The sequence below is a fragment of the Hordeum vulgare genome, chromosome 7H, assembly GCF_904849725.1.
Source record: "Hordeum vulgare subsp. vulgare chromosome 7H, MorexV3_pseudomolecules_assembly, whole genome shotgun sequence".
NCBI classification, from domain to species: domain Eukaryota; kingdom Viridiplantae; phylum Streptophyta; class Magnoliopsida; order Poales; family Poaceae; genus Hordeum; species Hordeum vulgare.
In genome coordinates, this window is record NC_058524.1 from 163,498,123 (window position 1) to 163,512,499 (window position 14,377).

The following is a 14,377-nucleotide window of genomic DNA, read 5'->3' on the forward strand; positions in this document are numbered from 1 at the left end:
CCGAGGCATAGGCGCTTGATTCCTTTTGGATCTTCACCCAGCGCGGAGCATAGGTCATCCACTCGGCATGGGAGGGACCCCTCCGCGTCCTCGGGGGCCCCTGGGCATATATAGCCGCACCTCGTTATTACGTGAGAGTGTCACGGGGGGGGGGTATCTCGGAGGTCGTGAGGACGCTTTGGCCTCGCGAGTGTCGCTACCCCTGAGGCATAGGCGCCTGATTCCTTTTGGGTCTTCACCCAGCACGGAGCATAGGTTATCCTCTCAGCGTGGGAGGGACCCCTCCGCGTCCTCAGGTGGCCCCGGGCGTATACAGCCGCAGCTCGTTATTACGTGAGAGTGTCACGGAATGAAGTAGGTTCCGGAAGGATTGAAGGACGATGCAGAGGTGTCACGGGTTGATGCAAGTCCTGCAGGGACTGTAAGGCGAACGCGAGGGTGCTACGGCCTCGCGATGTTTCCTCCTTGGGGGCGGTTTGCCCCTGACCCCTTTTCTAGATGGGGCCCTTCGAGGCACGGCCCACTCCTTCTCCTGAGACTGGTCAAGGGATTTTCTACTGCTCTACGTCGGCAGGTCCCAGTCCCGCGCATTTCCCGACCACCTTTGCATACGGCCGAATGACAGACACACTACGGGTCAAGCCCTGCCACCCCTGATAACGACCGAATGTCCGTGGACGGCATCAAGGGTGGCAGTGGCCTTATGACAGGTAAGGCCCCTAAGGCTCGATGCTCAGGAGCCCCCTTTTGACGCTCAAGCGGCCCCCATTTCATCATGTTGATTGTGGCCTTGGGAAGTCGCGGGGCCTCCCCACGTCCTGCGACGGGGCGGCGCACACCGGCCGGAGCCCCCGAGTGGGGGGGGGGGGGGGGGTAAATCACCCAAAGATGCAAGCAAGGTAAGATATCAGATCGCTGAATGGATGCAGCAGAAGTTATGGAAGCATGCGTAAATGATATGATGGGCAGAGGTGTACCCTGAACACTTGAGTTTCATGCGTCCAGCAGACACCCCCAAGAGCAGTGAACCCAAAAAATTACCTCGCATAGCTTCTTCGCGCCTGAGGGGTGCCTCGTGAGGCCCGGCCCTCGGCGCCCACACCAGCACCATAGTCGCCACGGGTGACCCGCACCACTTATGTCTCATTGCTTTCTCTGACTCGTCCTCCTGAGGCCGAGGACCCGGTTCTTCGCAGTTTCTCCGTGGGGGCGGCGGCTGCCGTCATGCCCTGCAGCTTGGGGGCGCCTCCTTGTCGGTGCTTCTTGGGCCTAGTGCTCCACCAGTGGGAGCCCTAGGGTCCGACTCAAGGGGGACCCCGAAAATGTTCCTTACTCCTCAGGAGGTCTGGAGCCTGGGGTGGACGCTTGATGCCCTTCCTCGATGGGAGGGTCAGGTGGTGTTACATAACACGATACATAAGGCTCCACGTAGGAGTTCGATCGACCTCCAAGGTCGTTCAGCAGCGCGACGGTGGCGGTCCCTCTCTGCGGCGGGGAGAGGTCCCCCCGGTCGTGTTGCTCGGATATCTTCTTGCCATGGGCCTCCGCACGAAGTCGCTTGCTCCTGCTGCCGCCGTTGGGTGGTCCAGGCATTGCCCAGTGCAGACTCCCCCCTTGGTACCCTGGTGTGTCACCATCGCCGTAGTTCGCCTGCGCCGACGCCTCCGTCGCCCGCTGGCTGCGCGTGAGGGAGCGCTCCTGCCTGGCCACCCCGGGTTGTTGGGGGCCGACCTGGTCTTGGTGATGCGCGCTGGTGTGTGCATCGAACATCCTGCCATTCTCTTCACGCCCCCGGTGGTTGTCGGCATGCTGCGCCTCAAGGCCGGCCACCGGAATCTAGAGGAGGAGGGCAGCATGCGATGCGTCTCTCTTGGCCCCGCCCAGGTTAGGAGGGGTCCCGCCGCTTGCAGGCCCGGGGACCGGCACGAGGTGCGACCTCCTGGTGTCCGGCGCCTGTGGCCTTGAAGAAGAGTGGGGTTGGATGACCTTCTAGGTGATGGCGATCAGCTCCATGATGTGGTCCGCCCATGCGTCGAAGCCCCCTTGTGTCGGTCGATGGCGGAGCATCTCGCTCGCCATCTGCAGTGCGTCATGTGCGCCGAAGTCCCCCAAGTTGATGTGGCGCGTCGTGGGTGCCGGGGGCGCCGCGCAGCCGTTGTGCGCCTAGGTGGCGTGGGTGCTTGCGACGGTGGAGATGATGTTGACGATCGGGTACGAGCCGCGTGATACCACAATGCAGGTACACATGCTTTCGGCCGTTGTGGTATGACGGTTGGAAGCCAGCTCGACGAGGCTCGAAGAAGCTTGTTGGGCGCCAGTCATCGGAGCAGCGGGGCTTAGGGAAGATGAAGCTCAGAGAAGACCTTAACACGCCCCCTACCTGGCGCGCCAAATGTCAGATTTTGGTCTCCGCAAAACCCTAAAGAGTCGAACTTAGGGGCGTGTACAAAGATATCTCGCAGGCTCGCCTCACATAACTCGCTACTCGCTAGGGATGGTAGATAACTCACTCGATGGTGAGGAAGACACAGAACACGGTAGTTTCCCCAGGTTCGGGCCGCTTAGAAGCGTAATACCCTACTCCTGCTTTGGTGGATTACCTCTTGTGGAGGTTCGTGGATGAACTAGTACAGTGTTCGAGGGCCTCCGGAGGCTGGGTGGCCTTTGTGTGGTGTTGGTGGGCAAATGAATGAACGAATATGTCCTCTTATCATGTAACCTACTCTCTCTATATATATAGTGGCGGCCCCGGTTCTCTTCCCTTATCGTTTCGGCGGGAAGGGATCCCACAACGTTCAATTTTGAGGGGGGACAGGGGAACATGCTTCCCCTGTCGAAAAGTAGTCTTCGCCTGCAAAGTGGTTGTCAACGCAGCAGGGACGGGTCCAGGGATGATGTCCGTCCTGCTGGCGAGCGGTGGTGGCCTTGTTGCACCAAAATAGAAACCTTTGGGAGATGCCTTGGAGACCTGCGTGCGTCCTCGTCCCCTTTGCACTAAAGGGGCAACTGCACCGTCCTGCTGTCAGCTGCTCGCTTGTCCTACCTCCACATCATCCTTGACTCCTGAGGCCGGATCTCACCTCGGAATATCCGCCTCTCCGGAGGGGTCCTGATGAGCCCCCCTGCGGGTCTTGATGATGTTCCTCCTCACGAGGCTTGTCCCCTCGCGAGGACCTTGCCTTGAGTGGTGTTGCGCCCGATTGTGCTTGCTTGATGAAGTGGGCCAGCCCTGGGTCACACGCAGGCAGGTGTGAGTACCCCCATTCCCAGAACGCCGACAGGCTCATTAGTTCAATGAACTATATGTTGTTGTTAATTACCAAAACCACCTAGGGAGAAGTTGTGCTTTCAGCATGCCATCTATGCATTGACCTAGCTCTTGATGTCTCTATTGGGGACGAAGCATGGAAAATAAGAATTTTTCCTACGATCACCCAAGATATATCTATGGAGATGCATGGCAACGAGAGGGGAGAGTGTGTCTACGTACCCTTGTAGACCGCTAAGCGAAAGTGTATATGACGTGGTTGATGTACTCGTACTCTTAGCGATCCAATTAGATCTAGCATTGAATGGACGACACCTCTGAGTTCAGCACACGTGTAGCTCGATGATATCTCCTCCTCCTTGATCCAACAAACAAGGGTGGAGAAGTAGATGGTATCACAACTAGCATGGTGGTGTGGTGGTGGTGGTGGTGCAGCACCGGTAGATTCGATTGTGATGGTAAGACGAGCCATCGATCCTTTCAGTGATCGAACGGCGGAACTCTCAATGAAAGCACCAATATCGGTGTCCAAACCAGAAGATCTTGAGTAGGGGGTCCCGAACAGTAGACTTGGAACCGGTGGGTTACAAGAGTGAAGGGGAGACAGTGTTTAGCCAGGTTCGGGCCCTCTTTAGGAGGTAAAACCCTACGTCATGCTTGATTATATTGATGGGGAATGATGGTTACAGAGTTGATCTACCTCGAGATTTGATACGTCTCAAACGTATCTATAATTTTTGATGGTTTCATGCTGTTATCTTGTCAACTTTGGATGTTTTATATACCTTTTATATATTTTTCGGGACTAACTTATTAATTCAGTGCCAAGTGCCAGTTCCTGTTTTCTCTGTGTTTTTGACTCTTTTCAGATCTGATTTTGGAATGGAGTCCAAACAAAATAAAATCCCCGAAATAAATTTTTCGAGAACAAAAGAAGATCGGGGGACTTGAGGGCCAAGGCAGGAGAGCCACAGGGGGCCCGGCGGCTACCAGGCTTGTGGCCTCCCTGGCGCTCCCCGGCCCTAGCTCTTTGGCCTATAAATTCCCTAAAATCCCAGAAAAAATCAGGGCATCCACGAAAATACTTTTCCGCAGCCGCAAGCTTCCGTTTCTGCGAGATCTCATCTGGAGACCCTTCCCAATGCCATGCCGGAGGGGGCTTTGGAGTTACAGGGCTTCTACATCAACATCATCGCCTCTCTAATGATCCGTGAGTAGTCCACTTCAGACCTAGGGGTCCGTAGTTAGTAGCTAGATGGCTTCTTCTCTCTCTTGGATCTTCAATACAAAGTTCTCCATGATCTTCATGGAGATCAATCCGATGTAATCCTCTTTGGCGGTGTGTTTGTCGAGATCCGATGAATTGTGGATTTGTGATCAGATTATCTATGAATTATATTTGAGTCTTTGCTGATTTCTTATATGCATGATTTGATATCCTTGTAAGTCTCTACGAGTCTTGGGTTTTGTTTGGCCAACTAGATCTATGATTCTTGCAATGGGAGAAGTGCTTGGTTTTGGGTTCATACCGTGTGGTGACCTTTCCCAGTGACAGAAGGGGCAGCATGGCACGCATCGTGTTGTTGCCATCAAGGGTAACAAGATGGGATTTTATCATAGATATGAGATTGTCCATCTACATCATGTCATCTTGCTTAAGGCGTTACTCTGTTCTTATGAACTTAATACACTAGATGCATGCTGGATAGCGGTCGACGTGTGGAGTAATAGTAGTAGATGCACAAAGTATCGGTCTACTTGTTTTGGACGTGATGCCTATAGATATAATCATTGCTGATGGGGTTATAGTCCCAGGGTAGGGTCATAGGCCTGCCCTATAGGTCCTACCCAAGGACTACCCTTCATAGAGGGCAAGGCCCTTAGACAGTTCCGACTGAACTAAGGACCCCCCATCATCCAATCGGTGACGAGCATTCGAAGCATATTTATTGTACCGACTGAATTCCACTATGTACATTGTAACCTCCCAGGAGGGCAATGGTCACACGTTTTCATACACCATTATTAGCATTTAAGGCATACGTTACCTGTAATGTAGGCATTTATTCGCCACTATTCCACCCCTGTCCACTGGGCCGTTGTGGAGGGCAGCGCACTCTTGATAAGCCGCCCTTCCCCACTAGTGCAGGGGTTGGCATTTACTGTAAACCTATATTACACTCGACACTAAGCTCCCAAGACCACTGAGACGTAGGCCTTTTACCTCCACCGTAGAGGGGCCTGAACTCATACAACCTCGCCGTAGCTAAGGCTCTTCCCATCCTTTCGTACCCTACACATCTACTGTCAGACTTATACTCACGACAGTTGGCGCCCACCTTGGGGCAGGCGTCTAAGAGACTTCCGGCGAGTTTGCAACTTCATCTTTTCATCATGTCGTCTGGCGGAGATTTATGCATGGGTCATGAGATCCTCTTCGACGCACTCTCCTTTATCGTCGACGATTCGGCATGGCTTCGGGATGCGTCTCTCGACGTCGAGGCGCTCCCCAGTCGCGGGGCTACGCACTTCCGTGCCGGTGCCCGCGACGTCCTTCTTCTCCAGCAGTCGGCCCCGATGTCGACCTTCGCCCCCGTCACGCGCCGCAACAAGCGGTCCCGCCGTCCGCGGCTTCAGCGTTGGGTGCGACACACCCAGGCGCGACAGAGCGCGTCTGCTCAAGTGGCGGTCCTCGAGTCGGTTGTGGTCGCGCCGCCGTCCCAGTGCTTGGACTCAGTTCCGACTGAGTTACCTTCCGAGTACTTGGGTCGCGGGCCTGCGGTCGAAGTTCTCATGGCCAATTCCCATGAAAGTCGCCACCGGACTGGTCGGAACGAGCATGAGGTCGGGAAATCGTCCGGCGCTTGCCGTCAACACCATCGTTCTGCCAGTCGACGCACTCGTCGGAGCAACGTTGAGGTGTTACGCACACCCGTCCTCAACCTGGCTGCCGCCGCCAAGATAGCCGATTCCCTCCAACCGACTGATTCAGAGGCTGGCAGAGGGATCGAGCAGATCCGTGCCCTGTTGCACACGGCGCAGCAGCAGAATTCGGCGGTCTCCCAGTCGCACAACAGGATCCACAACAGTTCTCTTCACGCGAACACGCATCAGTCGGTTTTCAGCCCCGAATCTCATCAGCGACGCAGAGGGGGCAGCCGTTCCATGAATCCCGAAGATCGTCGCCGTTCACGCACCCCTCCACGGGGTGGGCCTTACGGGCCCCGACATCACGATTATCGGCGTTCAGTCGGTGACACGTATGATCCAAGGCCCGACGCAAGAGGGTACATCGCCCAGAGGAAGGTCGACATGAGTCGAGCCCACCGTGATGGTCACGATAGAGACCGTCCGAGTGGAAGCAGGACCATCGTCTCTGGCCCCGAGTGCTTCAGTCGAGCCATCCGTCCAGCTGACATCCCTCCCAACATCAGATTGGCAACGGGGATCAGCAAGTTCACTGGAGAATCCAAGCCAGAAACGTGGCTGGACGACTATCAAGTGGCGGTCCAGATCGGTGGCGGAGATGACCAGGTCGCCATGAAACATCTCCCCCTGATGCTCGACGGCTCAGAACGAGCGTCGTTGAACCAGTTGGCTCCATCAAGCATCTACAGCTGGGCAAATCTGTCCCGAGTGTTCATCAGGACCTTTGAGGGCACGTGCAAACGCCCTGCTGGTCTTGTGGAGCTCCAGCACTGTGTCCAGAAGTAGAATGAGCCCCTGCGCGATTTCATCCAGCGTTGGACGACCCTCTACCACACGGTGGAGAACGTCACAGAGCATCAAGCAGTCTGCGCCTTCAAGGCAGGCGTGCGGTACAGAGATCTGTACCTGAAGTTCGGTCGGACAGGCGATATCTCCATGAGCAAGATGATGGAGATAGCCTCACGCTATGCAAATGGCGAAGAAGAGGACCGCATACGTAGGGGCAAGCACAAGGCAGTCGCCGACGGAGATGGGAACAGCAATCGGAAGCAAAAGCAGAAAGCTCCGTCCACTCCGCAGGCAGAGGCAGCTGCCGTTACAAATGCCAAGTTCAAGGGCAAGGGGAAAGCTCAGTACACCCCCAAGAAGAAGTAGTTCGGGAACTCCATCCTGGATCAGCCATGTCCAATCCACACGAAGATAGATGAAGAAGGCAACGCCATATTCCCGAAGCACACCACTCGGCAATGTCGCCTCCTGATCCAAGGGTTCGGCGAAGGGCAGCCGAGTGAAAAGGACAACGAGCAGGATGACGAGGACAAGGAGGATCCATTCCCCTAAGTCCATGCAACATTGATGATTTTTGCTGACGCGGAAAGCAAGAGTCGATTGAAGCTGGTGAACAGGGAGGTGAACATGGCAACACCAACCAACCCCACGTTCCTCAAATGGTCTCAGACTGCGATCACCTTTGACCAGTCGGACCATCCATCACATGTGCCCACCCTAGGGAGGCAGGCTCTGGTCATCGACCCAGTGGTGGAAGGAGTCCGATTGCGCAAAGTCCTCATGGACGGCGGCAGCGGCTTGAACATCATGTACGCCAATACTCTCAAGGTGATGGGCATTCCGATGTGCAAACTTAGCGAGAGCAGCATGCAGTTCCACGGAGTCGTCCCAGGACGAAAGGCCAAGTCACTCGGCCAAATCGCGTTGGACATTGTTTTCGGCTCCGACAAGAACTTCCGCAAGGAAAAGCTGACATTCGAGGTGGTGGACTTCCAGAGTGCATACCATGCAATTCTGGGTCGTCCGGCGTATGCACGTTTCATGGCCCGTCCATGTTACGTGTATTTGAAGCTGAAGATGCCGGGTCCCAAAGGTGTGATCACGATCACAGGCAATCGGCAGCGTGCCAAAGAGTGTCTGCAGCAGGGGTCGCGGATTGCCGATCAGCAGATGGCTATCCTCGAGCTGGCTGAGTACAAGAAGACAGCCGACCCCGCTGACTTGATGCGTTCGAAGAAGCCAGCTCCGGAGTCCGCATTCCAGTCGGCGGGCGACACGAAGAAAGTCAGCATCCACCCGACGGATGACACCGCCACCCCGACGAACATCTCCACCACCCTTGATCCAAAATAGGAAGCCGAGCTCATCCAATTCCTCCGTGAGAACTGGGACATTTTCGCATGGAAGCCCGCTGACATGCCAGGTGTACCCAGGGAGTTGGCTAAGCACCGACTGCATGTGGATCCTACCGCTCGGCCCGTCCGAGAACGCCTGCGTCGGTCCGCCGCGCACAAAAGGAAGGCAATCGGAGAGGAGGTGGCTAAACTTTTGGCAGCCAACTTCATTCGCGAGGTACACCACTCCGAGTGGCTCGCCAATGTTGTCATGGTGCCCAAGAAGGACAAGTCTCTCCGTATGTGTATCGACTTCAAGCATCTCAATAAGGTCTGCCCGAAAGATCATTTCCCGCTCCCCCGCATTGATCAAATTGTTGATTCGACTGCGGGCTGCGAGCGTTTCTCATTCCTTGATGCCTATTCGGGCTATCATCAGATCCGTCTGTATGGTCCGGATGAATTAAAAACAGCCTTCATCACCCCATTCGGGTGTTTTTGCTACATCACTATGCCATTCGGTTTGAAGAATGCTGGAGAAACTTTCATGCGCATGATCCAAAAATGCCTCCTTGACCAGATCGGTCGAAATGTGGAGGCATATATGGATGATATCATAGTCAATCACGCAAAGGTTCCGACCTGCTGACTGACTTGGCAGAAACATTCGCCAACCTTCGTAGGTACGATATCAAACTCAACCCTGCCAAGTGTTCATTCGGTGTTCCCAATGGAAAGTTACTCGGTTTCTTCGTTTCCGAACGAGGGATCGATGTCAACCCCGAAAGATCGGGACCATCGTCCAAATGGAGCGGCCGGTCAAAATACATGATGTTCAAAGGCTCACAGGTTGCCTAGCGGCTTTGAGCAGGTTTATCGCTCGACTCGGCGAGAAGGCGTTACCTCTGTACCAACTCATGAAGAAATCAGATACTTTCGAGTGGACAGATGAAGCCCAAATTGCATTCGATGACCTCAAAGCCCTGCTTTCCACCCAGCCGGTTCTTACTGCCTCGCTCAGCAAAGAACCCCTTCTTCTGTACATCGCGGCTACAAATCAAGTCGTTAGCACTGTTCTCACAGTCGAACGCGAAGAAGAAGGCAAAGCGTACAAGGTTCAGCAGCCAGTATATTATGTCTCCGAAGTCCTGACTCCTTCCAAGCAGAGGTATCCCCATTATCAAAAGCTTATTTACGGGATTTACATGACTGCGAAGAAGGTGGCTCATTATTTCCAAGACCACTCGGTGTCCGCCATTTCTGATGCTCCATTGTCGGAAATCCTCCACAATCGAGTCGCATCAGGCCGAGTGGCAAAGTGGGCAATGGAGATGTTATACTGCGACATCAAGTTCGAAGCCAAGAAGGCTATAAAGTCTCAAGCTCTGGCTTACTTCATAGCAGAATGGGTAGAACAACGGCAACCGACTCACATCTACTCGGCTCATTGGACTATGTTCTTTGATGGGTCCAAGATGTTGAATGGCTCCGGCGCTAGCGTAGTGATCATATCGCCAAAAGGTGATAAGCTTAAGTATGTGTTGCAGATACATTTTGATTCTTCCAACAATGAGGCAGAGTATGAAGCTGTCCTTTACGGATTGCGCATGGCCATCACACTCGGCGTCCGTCGCCTGATGGTCTATGGCGATTCAGATTTGGTGGTTAATCAAGTGATGAAGGAGTGGGATGTCAGGAACCCCACCATGACTGCATACTACAACGTAGTAAGGAAGCTCGAGAAGAAGTTTGAAGGTCTGGAACTTCACCATGTTCCGCGACTGAAGAACCAAGCAGCTGACGAGTTGGCAAAACTCGGATCCACTCGGAGACCAGTCCCGAGTGATGTCTGCCTCGAGCACCTACACCTCCCTTCGGTGAAAGAAGATCCTTTTACAGAGGAACCGGTACAACCGAAGAGTTCAACACATCCGACTGAAGTCGAGGTCCCCGCTGTGGTTGATTTGATCATGGAGATTCTTGCTATCATCCCCGATTGGACTGTGTCGTTCATTGCGTACATCCTGAGGCAAGAATTACCAGAAGATGAAGTCCAAGCGAGGCAGATCGTTCGCAGGTCAAAGTCCTTCACCGTCATTGATGGCCAGTTGTACAAGGAAAGTGTTTCAGGATTCCTTCAGCGATGCATCTCCCCTGAGGAGGGACAGTTAATCCTGGAAGAAATTCACTCGGGAACCTGCGGCCATCATGCCTCCTCAAGAGCAATCGTCGCCAAAGCATTCAGAGCTGGCTTCTTCTGGTTGCAGGCAAATGAAATGGCAAAGGATATGGTCGACCAATGCGAAGGATGTCAGTTCTATTCGAACAAGTCCCACAAGCCAACGTCTGCGCTGAAGACAATCCCTCTTGTTTGGCCGTTCGCCATGTGGGGGTTGGATACAGTCGGTCCATTCAGAACAGGCCAAGGGGGATTCACACATCTGTTGGTAACAGTTGACAAGTTCACCAAGTGGATTGAAGCAAAGCCCATCAAGAAGCTCGACGCCCTTACGGCCATCAAGTTTGTCAGAGACATCATCGCCAGATTTGGGGTTCCGCACAGCATAATCATTGACAATGGCACAAACTTTGACTCGGACAGATTCAAGGGTTTTTGCACAGGCCAAGGTATCCGAGTGGATTTTGCATCTGTGGTGCATCCCCAAACAAACGGGCAAGCAGAGCGAGCGAATGGACTTATTCTTCAAGGATTGAAGCCTCGACTCCTGCGAGAAGTTGGACATGCCGCCGGCGCATGGGTCACCGAGCTGCCTTCGGTGTTGTGGGGCCTCCGCACAACTCCGAATAGATCTACAGGGCGATCCCCGTTCTTCCTTGTTTATGGAGCAGAGGCGGTCCTTCCGAGTGACTTGCTTCACAACTCTCCACGACTCGAACTCTTCTCCGAAGCCAAAGTAGAGCAAGCCAGGCAAGACGGGGTGGATCTACTAGAAGAAGAGCACGAGATGGCACTGACTCGCTCAACAATTTATCAACAAGATCTGCAGCGATTTCACGCGCGGCATGCCAGGAGTCGCACATTCCAAGCAGGCGACCTCGTGCTCCGAGTGGACCAGCAGAGGCCTCACAAGTTGGCTCCCGCATGGGAAGGACCCTTCATCACCTCTAAGGTGCTGAACAATGGAGCATATCGACTCTACAACCTCGGCAGGGAAACGGACGAGCCACGAGCATGGAACGGAGATCTCCTGAAGCGCTTCTACACGTGACTGCCGACGGAGGCAATGTAAAGAACAAGTATCATTGAAGTAATACAAAGCAGACTAATTTTTTGCAGGTCCAAAATTCTTCCGCGTTTGCAGACTCCGGTCTAAAAAACTTTCTCCGAGTGTGCGCTAACAGCCGCACTCGGGGACTTAGCTGCGACCAAGAGTCGCCTAAGTAAAAAACTCTCTCCGAGTGTGCGCTAACAGCCGCACTCGGGGACTTAGATGCGACCCAGAATCGCCTAAGTACAAACTCGCTCCGAGTGCGCACCAAAAGCCGCACTCGGGGACTTAGCTGCGACCCAGAGTCGCCTAAGTAAAAAACTCTCTCCGAGTGTGCACTAAAAGTCGCACTCGGGGACTTAGCTGCGACCCAGAATTGCCTAAGTAAAAAAGCTTCCTTCGAGTGTATCCTCGAGATCCACTCGGAGGCTTAGCAAACCCTCATTGAGGCTCATGTGGATGTGAAGACAACTGACCACTACATGAGTATAAACTCTCTCCGAGTGTGCACTAAAAGTCGCACTCGGGGACTTAGCTGCGACCCAGAATCGCCTAAGTACAAACTCGCTCCGGGTGCGCGCCAAAAGCCGCGCTCGGGGACTTAGCTGCGACCCAGAATCGCCTAAGTACAAAACTCCCTCCGAGTGCGCGCGAAAAGCCGCACTCGGGGACTTAGCTGCGATCCAGAATCGCCTAAGTAAAAAAGCTTCCTTTGAGTGTATCCTCGAGATCCACTCGGAGGCTTAGCAGACCCTCATTGAGGCTCATGTGGATGTGAAGACAACTGACAACTACATGAGTATCAACTCACTCCGAGTGCGCACGAGATGCCGCACTCGGGGACTTAGCTGCGATCCAGAATTGCCTAAGTAATAAGCTTCCTTCGAGAGTATCCTCGAGATCCACTCGGAGGCTTAGCAGACCCTCATTGAGGCTCATGTGGATGTGAAGACAACTGACAACTACATGAGTATCAACTCACTCCGAGTGCGCACGAGATGCCGCACTCGGGGACTTAGCTGCGATCCAGAACCGCCTAAGTAAAAAGTTTCCTTCAAGTGTATCCTCGAGATCCACTCGGAGGCTTAGCAGACCCTCATTGAGGCTCATGTGGATGTGAAGACAACTGACAATTACATGCTCCGCATGTTTGCCATTGGCTTCACCAAGAAACGCCAAACAAAAACCACAAGCCAAAATCGTGTCAAAAAAACTTGGCGAAAGAAGAGCAAAATATTCAATTCGAATTGAAAGTTGGATCTACGATAGTCGGCTCGGTGTGGATCAAGCTTATCCACACCGAACCAAAAATGTGACGGCCAACAGCAGTGGCCCAAGTTTGATACAGATACCACTCGGCATACCGAGGTAAAGTTTTTCAAGCGTCATCAGGACTGGCACCGGGACTGGCAGGCTCCACAAAGGTCTCAAGGTCGATCCCATCCGCGATACGAGTGGCTGTCTCCAGGAAGGTCTCCATGAAATCTTTGAATCGAAGCTTCTTGGTGTTGGCGACCTGCAAGGCCTTCAGCTTTTCTTCGCGAGCTTCCTTGCAGTGCACTCGGACCAGCGATAGCGCCACGTCCGTACCACAACGAGTGGCAGACTTCTTCCATGCCTGCACTCTGTTCGGGACGTCCTCCAGCCGAGTCATCAACCCTTCTATTTCCTGCTAGGAATCGTCTTCGGGCCACAGCTCCTTGTCGATCCGGCCGATGACTTCTCTCAGGCGGCCGATGAAAGGTCCCACTCTGCCAAGGCGAATATGTGCTCGGAGCATGTCCCGATTGGCTTCGTCGCCGAGTGGAACATTCGGAACAACCGACCGTTCAATGTCGGCTGCTTCAGCCTCAGCGTCCAGACAAAAATCTGCCAAGAAAAGACAAACAGAAAGTAAGCGCAGAATGAACTACAAAGTCAAGAAGCACTCGGCAAAAAAAAGCTTACCACCGAGCAGTGCAATCATCTTCCTCGCCAAGTCGCTGACGTAGTTCTCCTGCGAAATGCACCGACTGTTCATCAACTTCATCTGACCCATCAGTTCAGTTATTTGCTTGCCCATTTTCTCAATTTCGGCCACCAATGCCTTGTTGGTCTCCCGGGACTCCTCCAAAGACTTCTCTCGGTCAGCAAGAGCCCCCTTCACACCAACCAAGTCATTCACAGCCGCCTCCAATTCCGCAGCAAGTTGAACCTTTTCAGCCTTGAGAGCATTGTACGCGGATCCCATTTCGCAAGTCTTCTGCCAAATTAGCGCAAAGGGAAGATCAGACACATTCAACAAGGAAAACAAACAAAGCTCAAAGTTCTTCAGACCCCTGCCGATGCAAGCACTCGACAGCGGTCTCGGGGACTACACCCAGTGGGTTCACTAAGAGTGACCCCACTGGCATGAAGCTCGAACAGGCCGGCCCTATTGAGCTACATGACAAACAGACAAATCTATGAAAAAACTATCACCCGACCTGAGTAACACTACTCTCGGGGACTACACCCAGCGGGTGCACTCGGAGTGCCCCCACTGGAACCATTCGGGCAGATCAGCTCTGATCCGCCCAGGTAACGGAAAATACATATAAAGACAACTGTCGGTGCAAGCACTCGATAGAAGTCTCGGGGACTACACCCACTGGGTTCACTCGGAGTGAACCCACTGCTAAAACATCCTACTGTATCCGAGTCTATCACTGAAACCCCCAGTGGGTAACAAGAGGAAAGTAAACACTTACTGAGTGAAGCCTTTAATGGCTTGCTGGCGGGTTTTAAGGTAAACCGTGTAATGTTTTTAAGTTTTATAATATCTTATATGCTTTTATGGATATAACAGA